The 18,010-nt window shown below is 46.7% G+C and overlaps 1 protein-coding gene across 1 annotated transcript in view; it reads right to left on the reverse strand.

Annotated features, from left to right (window-relative positions):
* Window positions 1-17,820, reverse strand: part of SVIL (supervillin) — a 252,596-nt gene extending 234,776 nt beyond the window's left edge. The window contains 1 exon segment of the mRNA XM_055544002.1: window positions 17,680-17,820. The gene's annotated coding sequence lies outside the window, so the exon portion shown is untranslated.
* Between the last annotated feature and the right edge of the window lie 190 nt (window positions 17,821-18,010).

The following is an 18,010-nucleotide window of genomic DNA, read 5'->3' on the forward strand; positions in this document are numbered from 1 at the left end:
CCTTTTAATCAGAAGGAAAATGCTATCAGGTAGAAATATGGATATACGTAAAGGAATGAAGAACACTAGAAACAGCAATTACCCAAGTAAATGTATGACTCTTTTTTTAAATCTTTTTAAAAGAGAAATGATTTCTAAAATAATAAAATTATGTGGAGTTAATTACATATATGAAAGTAAAGTAATACAAGGACCAAGATGGAAGTATACCATGGTAAGTTTCTTCTCTTTTTCTGTTTTGGGCCACACCCCGCCACATTGGGATCTTAGTTTCCCAACCAGGGATCGAACCCACGCTTCCTACAATGGAAGTGTGGAGTCTTAACCATTGGACTGCCAGTCAAGTCTCTGTAAAGTTCTTATAATACAGGTAAAGTAGTAATAACATCACTTAAGGGTAAACAATTAGTTCCCAGGTGGTGTTAGTGGTAAAGAACCCACCTTCCAACGCAGGAAATGTGAGAGATAAGGGTTCAATCCCTGAGTCAGGAAGATCCCTTAGAGGAGGGCATGGCAACCCACTCTGGTATTCTTGCCTGGAGAATCCCTCGGACAGAGGAGCCCAGTGGGCTACAGTCCACAGGGTCACAAAGAATTGGACACAACTGAAGCAATTTAGCACAAAGTAGTAATAATATCACTTAAGGGTAGAGGATTAAAGATGTATACTATACACCCTAAAGCAACCACTAACATAACTAAGCAGAGATAGAGCTAATAATCCATCAAAAGAGAGAAAATGGAATCATAAAAAAATGCTCAAATAATCCAAGAGAAGGCAGAAAAACAGGACAAGAGAATAAAAGATAGGATAAATTAAAAAAAAAAAAAACAGGAAAATTACATACTTCAAATTAATGATAGCAGTAATTACATTAAATGTAAATGGTCTTAGTGCAAAAACACCAATTAAAAGATAGTCAAACTGGAAAAATAAAAGCAAGATCCAAAATCCATACTACCTACAAGAAATGCACTTTAATATAAAGACACAGATAGGTTTAAAGAAAAAGGATGGAAAAAGATATACCAGGCTAATAGACAAAGATTTCAGAGCAAAAATTATCATCTGCTGTAAAGGAAGTCACTTCATAATGAAAAATATCCAGTTCATCAACAGGACATAACAATCCTAAACATCTATTCAACTTAACAACTATGCCAAACATATGAAGCAAAAACTGATACAGCTGCAAGAAGAAAGGCCAATTCATAAGAATAGTCACATATTTCAATATTGCTCTCTTGATATTAAATAGGACAAGTAGATAGGAAATCAATAAATGTAGAAAAGATTTGAACAAGAGCCCCAGGTGATCCATTTGCACATTAAGGTTGAGAGGTACTCTTCTACCCTACTCATGACCCTACCCTGTCTTCCACCCTAGACAGTCCATATTCAGGTGAACTTATAGCAAATTTTTCTTTTGGCTTCTTATTGATATCATCATAACTGGTATAGGCATACTTCATTTTATCACAAGTTGCTTTACTGCACTTAATAGATACTGGGTTCTTTACAAATCAATATCCACATAAGCAGCAACCTTGCATCGATCCTGCAAGGAGATCAAATCAGTCAATCCTAATCCTAATATTCAGGTTGGAAATCAACCCTGAATATTCATTGGAAGGACTGAAGCTGAAGCTCTAATACTTTGGCCACCTGATGCGAACAGCCGACTCATTGGAAAAAGACCCTGATGCTGGAAAAGATAGAAGGCAGGAGGAGAAGGGGATGATAGAGGTTGAGATGCTGGATGGCATCACCGACTCAATGGATATGAACTGGAGCAAACTCCAGGAGATGGTGAAGGACAGGGAAGCCTGGTGTGCTGCAGTCCATGGGGTCGTAAGAGCTGGATATGACTTAGTGACTGAACAACAACATCCATGAAAGTGTAACCTTGCATTGATCGAATCTATTGGAACCAGTTTCCAGTAGCATTTGGTCACTTCACATCTCTGTGCTGTGTTTAGATAATCCTTGCAATATTTCAAACTTTTTCATAATTATATTTGTTTGGTGCCCTGTGATCAGTGATCTCTGAGGTTACTACTATAATTTTCTGAAGTTTCAGATGATGGTTAGAATGTTTTAACAAGAAATTTTTTTTTTCTTTTTTGGCTGTGCCACATGGCATGTGGGATCTCAGGTTCCCTAACCAAGGACTGAACCTGTGCCCTCTGAAGTGAATGTGCAGAGTCTCAACCACTGGACTACCAGGGAAGTATTTTTTAATTAAGGTATGTACTTATTTTAGACAAAGTGTTATTGCACACGTAATAGACTACATTATATTGTAAACAAAACTTTTACATGGATGAGGAAACCAAAAAATTCATGTGACTCACTTTATTGCAATACATGTTTTATGGCACAGGTCTGGAATCAAATCCAAAATATCTCCAAGGAATGCTTGAATACTTTTGTCTGGCTTCCAAGCTAACCAGGAGTTAGAGAAGAAAGTATTTTTAGGAAAGTTAATCTTTAAAAAAATCGACCACAGAATTTAGAGATGGTAATGTCCAAAGAATCTGGATTTTACTCATATTATAGACCTAGAAATAACACCAGCTCCCCACTTACGTTTAAATTTCTTGAGACTTCAGGTACTCATCTATGGGACTATGTAATAGCTATTGTAAAGTACAGACAATGTCTAGCACACAGCCTACATCAGAATGCATGCTCAACAAACATTAATTCCTTTCCCACAGTCAATAAATATTTCATGTATAGAGATTACCTTTCTAGCACATATGCTTGGAAATCCTACTCAAAGGATGGGAAAAGGCAAGATCTTCAATGGCAAAACATGCCAGAATCTTTATTCTAATCACTGAAAATCCTGACACACCACTGAATTCAGCCAATACTTTCCCTTCTCACCCTCAATGAAGAGCTTTACTTTATTTATAGTGGTCATTGACATTCTTCTAACAGCTGTTGCCTTCCATCTCATAAGGGATTAAAAAAGAAAGGAAGAAGTTGAACAGCTTTATAACAAACTTTTTAAATTGTGGCAAGTGTATAAAAATGGTGATCTTTTAAGTATTTTTTCAAATCCCATTGGAAAATATCACTTGTTATTGACCTAATCACATCGAGAATGAAAAAACAGGGCTAAGAGTCGTAAGACACAGAATCCAGGCCAGACCCTAGAACCTGCTTCTTTTATGATCTTGAGTAGCACATTTTTCTCTGTGAGCCTAAATTTCCTCATCTATTAATAGAAAAGAAAAGACAAGCCAAGTTCATTGTAGAGAGTGCAAAAAGAAATTAAATGAGGACTTCTCTGGCGGGCCAGTGATTGAGAATCCACCTGCCAAAGCAGGAGACATAGGTTCAGTCCCTGGCCTGGGAAGATTTCACATGCCACAGAGCAACTAAGCCCATGCACCACGACTATGGAAGCCCTAGTGTCTAGAGCCCGTGCTCTGCAAGAAGAGAAGCCACTGCAGTGAGAAGCCTGTATACCACAACTAGAAAAAAGTCCGTACAGCAATGAAGACCCAGCACAGCCATAAATAAAAAAATTTAAAAATAAGAAATTAAATGAGATGCGTGTGAAACTATAAAAAAATTACTTAAGTACAAGGTATTATTTTCAATGATCATGGTCATTGGTTCCTTCTATTAATATGAAAATCAAGAGATAACTGGGGGGTAAAAACTGTCAAATATCAAGTCACTACTCTTCTCCTTTTTAGATTTATTTGCTCAAAAATTTCCCAAATTACCACTGAAGAGATTTCTCCACAAGTAAAAGGAAATGCAGTAACAAGAAAAAAGTTTGAGTACCTTTTTTAACGGAGAAGGCAATGGCACCCCACTCCAGCACTCTTGCCTGGAAAATCCCATGGGCGGAGGAGCCTGGTAGGCTGCAGTCCATGGGGTCCCTAAGAGTCAGACAGGACTGAGCGACTTCACTTTCACTTTTCACTTTCATGCATTGGAGAAGGAAATGGCAACCCACTCCAGTGGTCTTGCCTGGAGAATCCCAGGGACGGGGGAGCCTGGTGGGCTGCCGTCTATGGGGTTGCACAGAGTCAGACACGACTGAAGCGACTTAGCAGCAGCAGCAGCAACTTTTCTAAGACTGTATGACATAAAGCCCAAGAAATTAATAAATTTTGGCTTAACACTGGGCCAAACTTTCCCCCAAAACCCTGTTAGAAAGTTAAGAAACAGTGGTAACATTATACCTCAGTAAATCTATAGAAAGTAAAGAAAAAAAAGGAAGGAAGGACAGAATGAAAGGGGAGGGAGGGAAGGAGGAAGAAAAAAGAAGAAAGAAAACAGTGGGAATGGCGATTGGAAGATATACACATTAAAACAGCAGCAAAACAGAAACAGTCTTGTCACTATGAGTTAGACACAGATCTGGGACAGTCAACATCTTCAGCAAAAAGCAGACAAATACCTGAATCCTGTTCTCCAAACCAGCATGGACTTGTGTGCATGCTAAGAGAGTGTGTGTGCTAAGCTGCTTTAGTTGTGACCAACTCTTTGCAACCCTATGGACTGTAGCCCACCAGGCTCCTCTGTCCATGGGATTCTCCAAGCAAGAATACTGGAGTGGGTAGCCATGCCCTCCCCCAGGGGATCTTCCCTACCCAGGGATCGAACCCACGTCCTTTAAGTCTCCTGCATTAGCAGCAGGGTTCTTTACCACTAGCACCACTTGGGAAGCCTGACAGTATGGCAGTATGACATTAGTACCATTTATTTATTGGCTCAGTGCACTAGAAGGTCGATGTACCTTGCAGTCAGAAGCCCTAGGTTTAAATCTCAATCCCGTCACCCGCTACATAAGTGATTCTGCCCAGCTCTCCAACCCTGTGAGCTTCCATACTGCTCTTCTGTGAAATGGGAATAACACTACCTACTTCAGGTGGTGGTTGTGATTCAGTGGCATTGGTGATGTGAATGTGTTCTCCACATAAAAGCGCTCATATAAGCTTGAAATCTCCTACATTTAAATGATTATTCATGAGAAGTCATATGCATAGCACTTTAATGGCAACTTTCAATATTCACTGAAGAAGGCATTACTCTTAGCAAGAGCTGTTTGTCCTACCAGATGATGAATGATACTTTCAAGAATAATGGTAATAATAGTAGGAAACCCATCTGGAGAATATTTCTCTCAAGAATTCATCTGTTAAATTGTCTCTATCGATACAGAAGCTTAAAAAATATTAAATCCACAGGTATCCTTGTATTCACCTACGCTGAGTGGCGATAACTAATTCGTAAGCTTAAACACAATGGGGGCAACTCCTCCACAGCTCATCAACTGTCCCCAGTTCAGCCTGGAATGGAAAACAATGGGGAAAGCACTGGGAAGTGTGACAGCAGATAAAGCAGAAAAGCCATTCTGGGTTCTGGGGTTAACTCTCAGCAAGCGTGTGGAGCTGGCAACCAAAGAGGACAAAAAGCACGGAGGAGAAAAAGGTTTGGGTGATGACTTTGCAAACACAGCGGCTCAGTCGGTAAAGAGTTTGCCTGCAATGCGGGAGATCCAGGTTCAATCCCTGGGTTGGGAAGATCCCCTGGAGAAGGAAATGGCAACCCACTCCAGTACTCTTACCTGGAAAATCCCATGGACAGAGGAGCCTGGTGAGCTACAGTCCTTGGGGTCACAAAGAGTCGGACATGACCAAGTGACTAACACTATGCAAACACAGTGCTTAATTTGTGAAGGGGACTTTTAGCTGACGTGGGAAGGGACGGAGTAGAAAATGGGAGGAACGGGCCAACAAAGAGTTGGCCCTCTTCACCCACGGGCTCTGCATCAGGGAATTCAACCTATTGCAGATCCGCATATGTAGGATCTCATGGATTTCATGTATATGGAGCAAAAAATATATGTGGGCCTGTAAATGTTAGCTTCCCAGGTGGCGCTAGTGGTAAAGAACCCACCTGCAATGCAGGAGATTAAGAGACACAGGTTCAATCCCTGGGTCGGGAAGATCCCCTGGAGGAGGGCATGGCAACCCACTCCAGTATTCTTGCCTGGAGAATCCCGTGGAGGGAGGAGCCTGGTGGGCCACAGTCCATAGGGCTGCACAGAGTCAGACACGACTGAAGTGACTTAGCACGCACGCACAGATATTAGCAGCTCTACCATCCGAAAAAGGATGCTACTTGTAGCTAGAACTAGTGTCTGTGCTCAAAATGAAAGGGAAAAGTTTTCTACAAGAAATCTGCAGTTTGCTTTAAGTTTCCCCACCCCCCGCCCAAGAAGCCTAGACATTAGGGATGGAACTAATTTGTTCATGGAAAAAAAATAATAAAGTGCTTTCACTGCCTGCTGTAACTAACTTGTGCTTTCTTCCAACTCTGGGAGAACCAAGTATAGGAAAAAAAAAAAAAAAAAGCCATGTGATGAAAGGCTTTTAGTTTTTTTAAAAAGTGATGAGGAAGTTTTTTTAAAAAACACACAGATGTTGGGTTTATATAAATAATCAAGTGAAACATTTTTCTACTGTGTAATTTTCCTGTCATGCATATAATATGCTTTTCTTTTTTCTGGAACTTCAACATCAGAACTTTATGGTGATGACCGTTTTTCAACAGATAATTGGATAATTCTGGGGTCAGAATAAGAATATAAACATATATATATATGCAAATATATATCTACATATCATACACATATATCTTATTTAAAAGTCTTACATCAAATTCATTATGAGGAATGGGAAGGAAATAGTCTAACACTACTTGAAGTAAGTTCTCTCTATACTTGGGTTCACAATCTATCAGTTTTTCTAGGAATGTAGTGCACAGAAGCACAGGAACATGTTATGGGGGAGATGAGAGTACACTTCGGGTATAACAGGATGTTATTAGCCTTATTCTTAGAGCTTTTGGACTTACAATCCAATAGACTAAAAACACAGCGTTTCACAAAAAAAGCCTGTTTCCATTCAAGTTTTCAAGCATGGAATTTCCTCCTCACAGCACACAATTCAGGAACAGAGGACTACCTTTCTACTTACCCGGCTACCAAGGGCCATGTCTGAAACAGGACCCACAGACACAGACCTGGGGCGGATCATCCTTGTCAGTTTCTTCTTAAGCCCCAGAGTGATTCATCCTGAGAAGGCTGCCCTGGGTCTGCACAGACTCCCTCTGAGAGAAAGCAGGCCCAGCTGTCCTTTCAAGCCTCTATTTTTCTCTAAAAATAGGTTTTGCCAACCTGCCTAGCCAGTATTCTTAAATCACAACCAGGCTTTTATCAGAAATACCAACGTTTGATCCTTGAAAGGCATTCAAGATAAGAGCAGTGTAGCCTACACCACACTGGATGTGAAGATGAGACTTCTGAGAGCGGCTTCAGGCACACAGATCGCCTCCAACAGATGGGGAAGTCCCTCTTCCCTCCAAGAGGCCTGAAATAGAACCTCTTTCCTCCCCCAGAAACCGCTGAAAACAGCAAGGCAGACACTAGAGGCTGCTGGCTGTGACACACAGCACCAGGAAGAGGCTGCTCGCTGTGGAGGACAGTCCTCCTGAGTGACAATAAGCCTGGCAGCTAGTTCCTGCAGAGCTTGGCAGAGGGATAAGAAAGCCTCTTTAGAAACACAGTTGGCAAAACACTGAGTATAAAGGACACTCCGAGAAAATGTGTAATTACAGACTCAGAATCACTGTCTGGACTACATCCCCACCATACATCCCTTAGAGGACAGCGGGGGTCGTCTGCACCCCACTGGACATCCTGTGGGCACACCACTCTCCAGGCTTCCTTCTTCCTTCATTACATGCGGTGGTGCAGATGGCCACAGAAGGAAAAGCCAACCTACAAGACACTGATATGGTTGTCTCCTTGATTAAATAAAGTTGATGGCTTGGGATCCGAGTTCACACCCAGACTCTACTCCTTACTGTCTTGCCTCCTTTGGGGTACTTAGCCAGTGAAGGCTTCAGCTCCGAGATGGTGCTGATGAAAAGCTGCACTGCATTTCAAGCCTCCGCAAAGAGCCCGATACACAGTCCCAGCCAATCTTCCATGCTGCTGTAATCAACTGCATCACCGCCCCCACCAGTCATCCTGTGTGCCCCGTTGCACCCGGAGTGTACTCACATCCCTCCCACAACATGTTCCTGTGCTTCTGTGCTGGCAGACCCATCTCCGATTGTAAGCCCCACGAGGTCAGGATTGACTCTATAGTCTCAACACCAAGCCCCCACACACACGTGCACACACATATGCGGTTAACAGGTATTTGCTGACCAAGTCAGTAAATGAACAGTCCACTTGATGCTTTCACATCTCGTTTCTACATAATCCCAATTTAAACAGCCTTTCCCCAGATGTTAATATAGACGGATAACTAGATTAAGTGAACTGAACCTGGTAACCACATTGAGATGCCGCTGGACACCAATTAAAGAGCATGGCTGAAACAAAGATCCTTTGCTTTGGATGAGTCTGTAGGAATGTAAGCTCCTACCCCAATGCTTTAAGCAGGCTCCCCTGTCTACCAGGGCAAGAAAACTGGGCTCCTTTTTAATTGGGAAGATCTATACGCAAACTCCATTTTGGCATAGAGAAGCATCCTTTCCCTTTGTTTTACAGAATTAAAAAAAAAAAAGTGGAGAGCAAGATGCGAGGGCTCCAGAACTCATGGGGATCACCACTGAGCAGGAGCCGAACCCCAGAAACTCCTCCTGCAGCCCTGTTTCAAGGCATCCTGTTCCACTGCCTCCCAACAGCCAGCCTGCTCCATCCTGACCCTGAGGATGCCTCTTTGTGACCGAAGCTTTGGAGGGAAAAATAGAGTCCCAAATCGGTGTGAATCTGTGAAGGATCTCCCCAGACCTCCTCTCCCATGTATTTTCACAGATGCAGGATCACAGCTAGGAAGTACCCGACATGACCCTCTGGAACAGCACAGACTCAAGATGACCAATCTTTCAGGATTTACACAGAAACAGACTGGCCACCCAGCACAAACTCAACTTCCTTTAAAGGTCTTTCAAAAGTATAATTTGAAGGGGGAAAAAAAAAAGCAAACATTAATTCTGTTCTGTGTATGTACAATGTCCATTTTCATGGAAAAAGTTATCAAAACACAAGTTCATGTTTCAGTGACTTCCAAGGTGCTGCCATGGGAAAGGGAAGCCAAAATAAATCTCAAAACCTTTCCTCCGAAGTTCAAGTCTTTCAAATGCCCTGACCGGACCAGTTTCAAGACTGGTGTTTCCAAGGTTCCAGTCCAAGAATCATTTTAGTTACAAGCCTCAAAATAAAAACTGTAATAGTGCATATAACATATGTCAGGATTATACCCAATGCAAGTGACGGTCAAACAGGACTGGCTGACGATAAAGGCAGCAGGGCCTGCGAAGTGTGGGTTAAAACAAACAAATGAGAAAGAATCTATTTCTCAGGAAGCACCATCACAGAAGGGGAGGAAGGATTAGTTGAAAGAGGCTAAGAGAGTAAACTTCAACAGTGCTGAACACAAGAAATGTGTTATTATGCATGGTGGTGGATGTTGACTAGATTTATTGTGGTCATTTCGTAACAGACACAAATATTGAATCGTTATGTTGTACACCTGAAGCTGGTATGTCAACTACATCCCAACAAATAAAAATCAAGAAGGTTAAAAAAAAAAAAAAAAGGGTGGGGTGGGGAGCACAGAAAGTGAGAAGGAAAAGGCAGGACAGAAACAAAGCCATGCCCTAGGAGGCCTGGGAAAGTGCACACACAGAGGGGCCGAAACAGGGCCGCAGGATGAGCCAAGGATCGGCCATCAGCCAGAGGAGGAAAAGCCAGCAGAAGCAAGCAGCGAGGATGGGGGAGAACTCACCCCATGTCAAAGGGCAGGCTGGATAGTGGGGGAGCAATTAAACACCAATGACAGATGGAGATAAGGGCATTCCAGGCAAAGTGTCCCTAAGACACCTGAAACCAGCGGCTGTGGGAGGGGCTGGGTGACGGCCACAGACCAGGAGAAGGAGGGCAGCGCATCAGAGAGAAAAGAAAAGAGGTCTTTTAAGGAGAAGGCAGCCAAAGCTTGGGGTGTGGGGTGCTGTTAGGAGGCATATGGGAGCAAAACTGTGTCCGCACAAGGAACTCACCGGCGTGGGGCGGTCTTGAGCCAAAAAGTGGCCCCTCATGGCTACACCCCCAAAGCTCATCACCTTCTTCCTCCTACAGGGAAGCAGCTATTGCATCCAGAGCACTGAACGGGGATGAAACACTCTGAGATGTAGTTAACATGAAATCACCTTCTGAAAGGAGCTGGGCTAGCTGAAGAAGAGTAACACGTCCACTGGCCATGTTGGGCCTCTGTGTGTGCGCGCAGGCACGCACGTGTGTGCTCATTCAGGACAGGTAGGAGGGATGCCCGTGTTATAAAGCTTGACAGACCTAGAGGTGATCATACTAAGTCAGAAAGAGAAAGACTAATACCATGTGATATTATTCATATGTGGAATCCAAAAAAAAAAAAAAGATACAAATGTACTTATTTACAAAACAGAAATAGACATACAGATAAAGAAGACAAACTTATGGTTACCAAAAGTGGAAAGGGGGGGCAGATAAATCAGTTTAGGATCAGCAGATACACACCACTATATTTAACACAGACATCCAACAAGGGCCTACTGTTACAGTACAGGGAACTCCATTCAGTATCTTATAATAACTGCTAATGGAAAAGAAGCTGAAAAACAATAGCTTTATATACGTGTGTGTATAACTGAATCACTTGCTCCTGTTACACCTGCAACTAACACAACATTGTAAGTCTACCATAATTCAATTAGAAAATAAAGGAACAAAAGAGAAGTTGCCAACTGCCCTCAAGAGCCAAGACTTGAAAACAGAACATGGTAAGTGGACATTTATAATGTGCAGAGAAGTGTAATAAGGAAAAGAATTATTCCAGAGAAAGAACCCAGTGAGGACCATGCAGACAAAAGACACACAATGAAGTCTCGAAGGTGAGGACTTGTCCTTTAGTTTCAAACAAGTTGATCCTTTCAAGACTTGATCAGCAAGGGCACGGATCTTTGAGGCAGGCTCTTATTATTCTAATCCTAGCCCAGGCAAAGTTCTCAAAGGCAGAGCTGGTTTCCTCTTTCGTAAAATACACCCCACACCCTTGAGGCCTCCCCCTTCCTGCCACACCAGGTCATCAGCTCAGAGACCCAAACACAGTTCTTGAGGGTCTCAAAATGAAATGGCAGCAAAACCAACTGAAAGCTGAGATGCTGTCAAAAATCTAAGATTCCTGTGCAAAAGAAATGAAATAAAAGATGTGTGGGAGTGTCAATGGAGCCCTGAAGGAGATTAAAGGGCTTAGAACTGTGGGTCTAACTTGGCAATTAATGGGTCGCTGGGAGAGTTGAAGCCACAGTGGGTGCCGGCACAAAGATGAGCATCAGAATCAGAGGGTTTTATTCATGAGGAGGGCACGGCAACCCACTCCAGCATTCTTGCCTGGAGAATCCCATGGACAGAGGAGCCTGGTGGGCTACAGTCCACAGGGTCACAGAATTAGATATGACTGAAGTTGACTTAGCACACACACACAAGTGATCAGAGTTTATTTTAAAATCTCTCCTAGAACAAAGGGACTGAAGCTGACTCAATTCCTATAAAGCATTGGATTTATGCTTGTAGCTGCTAGAGGTCATTCGTTCACCTCCATTCACAGGAATTAGGAGGCAAGAGGCTTTTGAGTGGGCTTCCTTGGTAGCTCAGTTGGTAAAGAATCTGCCTGCCTGCAATGCAGGAGACCCTGGTGTGATTCCTGGGTCGGGAAGATCCGCTGGAGAAGGGATAGGCTACCCACTCCAGTATTCTTGGGGTTCCCTGGTGGCTCAGACAGTAAAGAATCTTTCTGCAATGCAGGAGACCTGGGTTCGATCCCTGGGTTGGGAAGATCTCCTGGAGGAGGGCATGGCAACCCACTCCAGTATCCTTGCCTGGAGAATCCCTGGGGACAGAGGAGCCTGGTGGGCTACAGTCCACAGGATTGCAAAGAGTCAGACACAACTGAGCGACTAAGCACAGCACATGCTTTTGAGTGCTGGGCAGGAGTCAGGGAACTGGGGGGCTCCAGTAGAGACAGGTGTGTCTACAGGCACATGCAAAGCCTTCTCTTGTTAGGATACAAACTCAATATTTGATCAACCTTATCAAGCCTCTCCCATCTTCCTGGCCTCACCCCCTCCTCCTCAGCTTTATTTGAGCAGACATGGTGACAACACCAATGGGATTACATAGAAAGCTCTCTGAAGAGGCACCTACACACACACACACACACACACACACGCTGCCTCTATTACAGCCCTCACATTGTACTTGTTTCTGTCTGTTGTTTCTGACCTGGGAGTCCATCCACGGCTAGACCCAAGCCCTTTTTCATCTTCAGGTTCTCCAGGCCTGCTTGCATGTAAACACTCAACCTAAGATGCACTGAAGTAAACCAAAGAGCTAAGTCATCTTGGGTAAGTAACAACTTCTTGGAAACTCCAGTTTTCTCAAGAATAAGATAAGGGGTGTGGGCAAAGCACAGACTGGCTCTAACAAATGCAAAATACCCTAAATCTTCAGAAAACAAAAGCGCACAGTCAGGACTTACATTGTAACTTTTATATATTTCACGCAACAGAAGAATATATATGATTAACCCTGATGAATATGGCAACTTAAAAAATAAAAAAACCCACTTAGTTTTACCATGCGACCTGTTTCTTTGTTAGTCACCGAAATACAAAAGCAGCCTAGGTTTTCAGGAGGGAAAATCTACATACATGGTGGTCATCCTCAAAAAAAAAAAAAAAAAGGTATGGGGAGGGGGGAATGTTAATTCTGACATTTCCTTTTCTCCCCTGAGACCCTCTATCTGGAAATAACATTGACATAACAGAAACAAACAAGACTCTTTACAATGGCTACAGTTTAACAAAGGCGTCTATGGATTTTTACCTTCCTGGGTCTCTGCACAAAAGCAGCAAATGTAAGCACAGTTGCCCCAGCAGCTGGCAAGTTCTCTCCCATACGCGAAGAAGTTGTGGAGCAGCTGGGGAATGCAAGATGCTTTTGAACAAGCTGCTATGTGATCCAAAATAAGGCTGCCTGTTCATCTTCCCCACAATGGAAGCGACAGCCCAGCGCAGGTCTGGCGCATGCCCCGCAGCTGCTTCTTTCTTCCGCCCTGGAAACTCAACAAGTAGCTACAAATGAAGCGAGATGCACAAAAGGGGAGAAACCTCGCTGCTAACCCTTTGCACGCCATCCCCTGGTTATAGACACGCAGCTCATTCACACCCAAATGGAAAAATCCATGTACAGCTTTCAAGGGCAATCCCACCCTGGACTCCACTCCATGCCCTTCTTGGAAACAACTTTCACTATTGGGTGGCATTTAATGATGTTATGAGGTCTCCAGTCCTTCACCCAGGATGATTATTTAAAAGATAAATGCAAAAATCAAGAACTAGGAAGCAGCAATGTTCAGGAGGCTTTCATCAACAACTTGACATAGTACACTTAAAAATAACTATTTCTCCACTTGGCTAAATCGAAAATCTTCCAAGTTTTTGGGTTTTTTTTTTTTTAACATATGAAATAGTTATCCTGGATGTTCACTCATTGTGTAGCTTAACTGGATGTAACCAGATCCCTCTCTGCCACCTTCCAAATGTTAGTTTGGCAATTTGGGCATCATGTACAGTTGACCATATTTGAGCAAACAGTTTTAAAATGTTTAAAACTCTCCTCCCTCCCTGATCAATTCTGTGGCTCATTTTTAAACAGACTCCAGAAAATTTTCTATTTTCCAAGTATATTCCAGAAAGTATTCTATCTTCCCGCTTGCCCGGATCAGGCCAGCACAATTTTCACAGACATAGAAATTTTCTTTAGCGTTGTCAATGGCTAGTGGAGGCACAAAGAGAAGACCTGCTTCCTTTTCTGCAGCTTGTTTGGTGGTTTTGAGGGCTTTTTTTTTTTTTAAAAGTCCTGTCCTCTTGGCCAGGGATACTGGCTTTGAATTTAAAAAGAAAGAGGAATAGCTGGAACGTTGGCCACAAAATTACACAGCGGTAACACGAGGAGGAAAACCGGGCGGTTCCAGAGCTCCTTGTAAATTCCTTGGGCAACTAGACCAAGTTTTCCATCATTACCACCCCCACCCCCAAGACAGACACACACATAACACTTGCTGACAAGAAAGAATAGCTAAGTGCATTACCTTGCTGTATGAATGAAGATCAAGTTAACTCCCAACTATTGTCCCTCTCCACACAAGGGAAGAGAAGATTCTGTTCTCAAACCTCATTATTAGTTAACACTTGTTGAGCGGCTACTATGTGTTAGGATCTGTGCTACTAAGTGCCTTATACCAATGATCACATTTAACCCTTGCAGCTTGAAACCAGGCAATGCTATGATTGTGGTGGTTAGTTGCTAAGTAGAGCTGGACTCTTTTGACTGTGGCCCTTGAGGCTCCTCTCTGCTCATGGGATTTCCCAGCCAAGAATACTGGAGTGGGTTGCTATTTCCTTCTCCAGGAGATCTTCCAAACCCAGGGATCAAACCCATGTCTCCTGCTTGGCAGGTGGATTCTTTACCCTTGTGCCACTTGGGAAGCCCCAGCATTACACACCTATAGACGTGGAGGCAGCAGAGGTAGCCGGCCCTTAATCATCATGCCTCGCTGTCTGCACAACTGGCAGTGCCCTAGGATATTCTGAGTCAGGAATGTCATTCCAGGGTTTCAAACATTTTTCTCTGAGACAACACACTTTCAGTACACTTGAGACAACACCACCTTCTCATATCATAAACTGGAGTTCAATAAGGCTTAAAGATGTGATGATCTCAGATGCCTAACAGGAATTTCAAAGTCATAACCTACTAGTTAGGACTTTAATTAATGAAGGTTGGTACATTTCCAAGGCAGACTTCATTTTCAACACACATGGCAGCAATGTCAGAGCTTAGATGGGGTAGGAAATGCAGCCCTTTTCCTGCAGGAAGGCCAATGGAGCTGCGAGCTTCCTAGACAGAACTCCTGAGCCTAGGCCCACCTGCCTAAAGAGACACCTGCAGAGGCAAACCGCAGCTGTTTCTGCCTCTCTTTGGTGCTGTCAGATGACTCGAAGCAGTTTAGTTGTCTTCATATACCTTAAGCTTTAAACTAAGAGTTGGGGGAGTTCCCTGGTAGCCTAATGGTTAGGGTTCTGGCTTTCACTGCAGAACCCATGGGCCTGGGTCAAATCCCTGGTTGGAGAATTGAGATCCTGCAAGTTGCTCTCGGTGGCCTAAATAAACAGACTTGGTTTAGAGGAGGCCCTGAGCCACACACAAGTCAGCCACAGGTGAAGTCAATTTAATCCTAATAACTAACACCATCAAACCGAACCCAGGCTTAAAGCTTGTACCACTGACTCTGCAATCACCAATCCACAACGCCTCTCGAGGGGCAGCCTTTGGCGTAGGGACTGGGACTAGCAAACGAACGGTCCCCTTCGGAGCGAGACAGACTCTCGGTGCTGGAGACCTCTTTGAACCCGTTTCCCTATCTTTATGGTAGAAGTCATCTTTCTGCGGGAGGCTTAAAAGTGAATGGTGACCGATCCTTCCTAAGTGGACATAAGAGTCTCGTACAGAAGGCCTTTCCCTACTTCAGAAGGGAGTGGCGGCAGATAAGAAAACGTGAAATCTATCCATAGATTACGGCGGGATTCGGTTTCACACCAGAGCGGAGCGCCCCGGGTTTCTCCTGGGCAGCACCTCCTCTGGCGTCCTGCTCTCGGGAAGCGTCTGTCGCACAGGGAGATAGATGCTGCCCCTGCCATCCCAAGGACAGGCTTGTGCCTAAGTCTGGGGGTTGCACGCAGTGACCACAACCTCGGGGGAGGACAGGAACTCTCCTCTTTCTCCCCGCCGTCCTCTCCCCTCGGCGGAACTTCCAATTACAACAAACCATCAGGACTGCACCGGAGCTGTAATGCCGACGCCAGAAGCGCTTAACCTCGCACCTGACCCAGATTGCGGCCTGAACTGGAGCCGCCGGGTCGCTCCCTCACAGTAATGCAATTACCGCCTTCTGGAGCTCCCCTCAGGGTACCGGGAGGCGGCCGCTGTCACCCCGGGACTAAACCCCTCCCTTCCGGGAGCCTGCGCGGAGGGGCGTGGCCCGGCGGGCTGGCAGGGCGCGCGGCGCCGGCACTTCCCACCGCTAAGGCGCGACCCAGGGACCCCGAGGAAGGCGCCCGGGGGCCGCTGCTGCCCTCGCCCTCCGCCCAGGCGGTGAGACAGGGAGGCCAGCAGTGTCGCAGTTCTGGGCACACGCTTGTCACTCCCCGGGCCGCCCCTTCCTCTCCCCTCCTCCCCGCCTAACGGGCCGCCCCGCTAACTTCCAGAAACTCCGCGTAGGGGAAGCCTGAGCCGGCCGGTGCCGCGGGGCGGCGCGCGCCCGGGCGCGCCGGGGACGGAAGTGGGTGGGAGAGGCTGCCGCGCCGCGCCTTTGTTGTTGCTCCGGGACCCCGCGGGCCCCCGCCTCCGGGAGCGCCCCATCGCTGCGGTCCGGGGATCGGCCTCCCCCTGCAGGACCGCCCCAAGCCCAAATCTAACTAACCTCACCTCCGGCCCCCGGGGGAGGGCGCGCCGCGGCGCGTCCTAGTGTCTGCCCGCCGGAGCTCTGCGCGGCTGATCCCTGCCCTCGGCCACCGCGCAGAGGGACGCTCCTCACCTTCTTTCCGAGCTTCCCCCAGACCTCCCGGGGCACAGCTGCCGCTCCCGGCCCAACAGCCGCTGGGCAGCCCGGACTCTCGACAGCGCCGCGGCCACTCCCTGGCTGCTTTCCCAGAACGAGGACCGGGTCCCCCTCCCGGGATGATTCACAGCTCCTCACCTGGAGCCTCACTCGAGTGCCCTCCCTCCTCCGGCCGGCGCGGCGATCGAGAGCGGGCGCCCTCTGCCGGGCCACCGGCCAGAGCTTCCCCGGGCCGGAGTGGGTCGGGAACATGGAGCCCGGCCGAGCGCAGGGACTCCCGCGCCTCCCACCGCGGCCACCCACGAGAGTAGGAGCCAGCGCGCCCGGACTGTCCTGGGCCGTTATGCGCGAGCTGGGCCCGACTCCGGCCCAAGAGGACAGCTCCAGAAGGCTGTCCCTGTGCCCCGGGGCCACTGCGCGCCCCACTCGCGGGCCGGCCGGTCCAGCCCTGCTCCCCGGAGGCGTCCTCAGGAACCCACCATTAACCGCGTGCGCAAGAGGAGTTTTAAAAAGCCCTGGAAAGTCAGTTTTACTGTGTCAAACAAAGTTTGGGTCTTGATTCTCAGTAGCCCTCTTCTGCCCGAATTAAAAGGGCCGGAGGAGAGGGTAGTGGCCTTAGCACATCCCTGAGTCCTAGGACTCGGAAGACGCTTGGGGCAGCTTCAGGGACAGTCGCAGTCCCGGGGGACCCCGAGGTCGGCCGGCATGTCCAGCAGGGGGGAGTGGCTGGCCAATGACTCGCTCTTTCGCCCGAGTAAACACTTCCAGCAGGTGAGCCTATCCGTCTCCCCCTACCCCAGATACTGGGTACAACTTTGGAGAGGGGCCAGGAGGAGCCGAGAGGGCACCCACGCGCGAGGGTCCGCGTCCCCTGCCCAGCGGGTTCACCCGCGCGCCCGGACTTTCCGCACTCACCTAGCCGGCACGCTCGCCCACCTGCCTGCCGCCCGCCGGCGCAGAGTTCCCCGCGGTGACGAGGATGGCGGGGGCGTGGAACACTGGTCCTTGCGCGAGCTGGCTCTCGGCGAGGGGCTCAAGAGGGTCTGACCGGAGCTCCGTCGCCACAGCTGCAAGAGCAGACGAGTTGCGAAGAGGGTCAGGGCCCAGCGAGCGCCTCCTTCCCCGAGAGCGGGCGCGCGAGTCCCGGAGCGGCGGGCGGGCGCCGGGTATTAATTGTAGGGCCCCCGGGTGTCGGCCGCCGGGCGCTCTGAGTGGCTCGGACCGCGCGCCAGGCCAGCGGGGCCCG

The sequence above is a fragment of the Bubalus kerabau genome, chromosome 13 (genome assembly GCF_029407905.1).
Source record: "Bubalus kerabau isolate K-KA32 ecotype Philippines breed swamp buffalo chromosome 13, PCC_UOA_SB_1v2, whole genome shotgun sequence".
Taxonomy (NCBI): domain Eukaryota; kingdom Metazoa; phylum Chordata; class Mammalia; order Artiodactyla; family Bovidae; genus Bubalus; species Bubalus kerabau.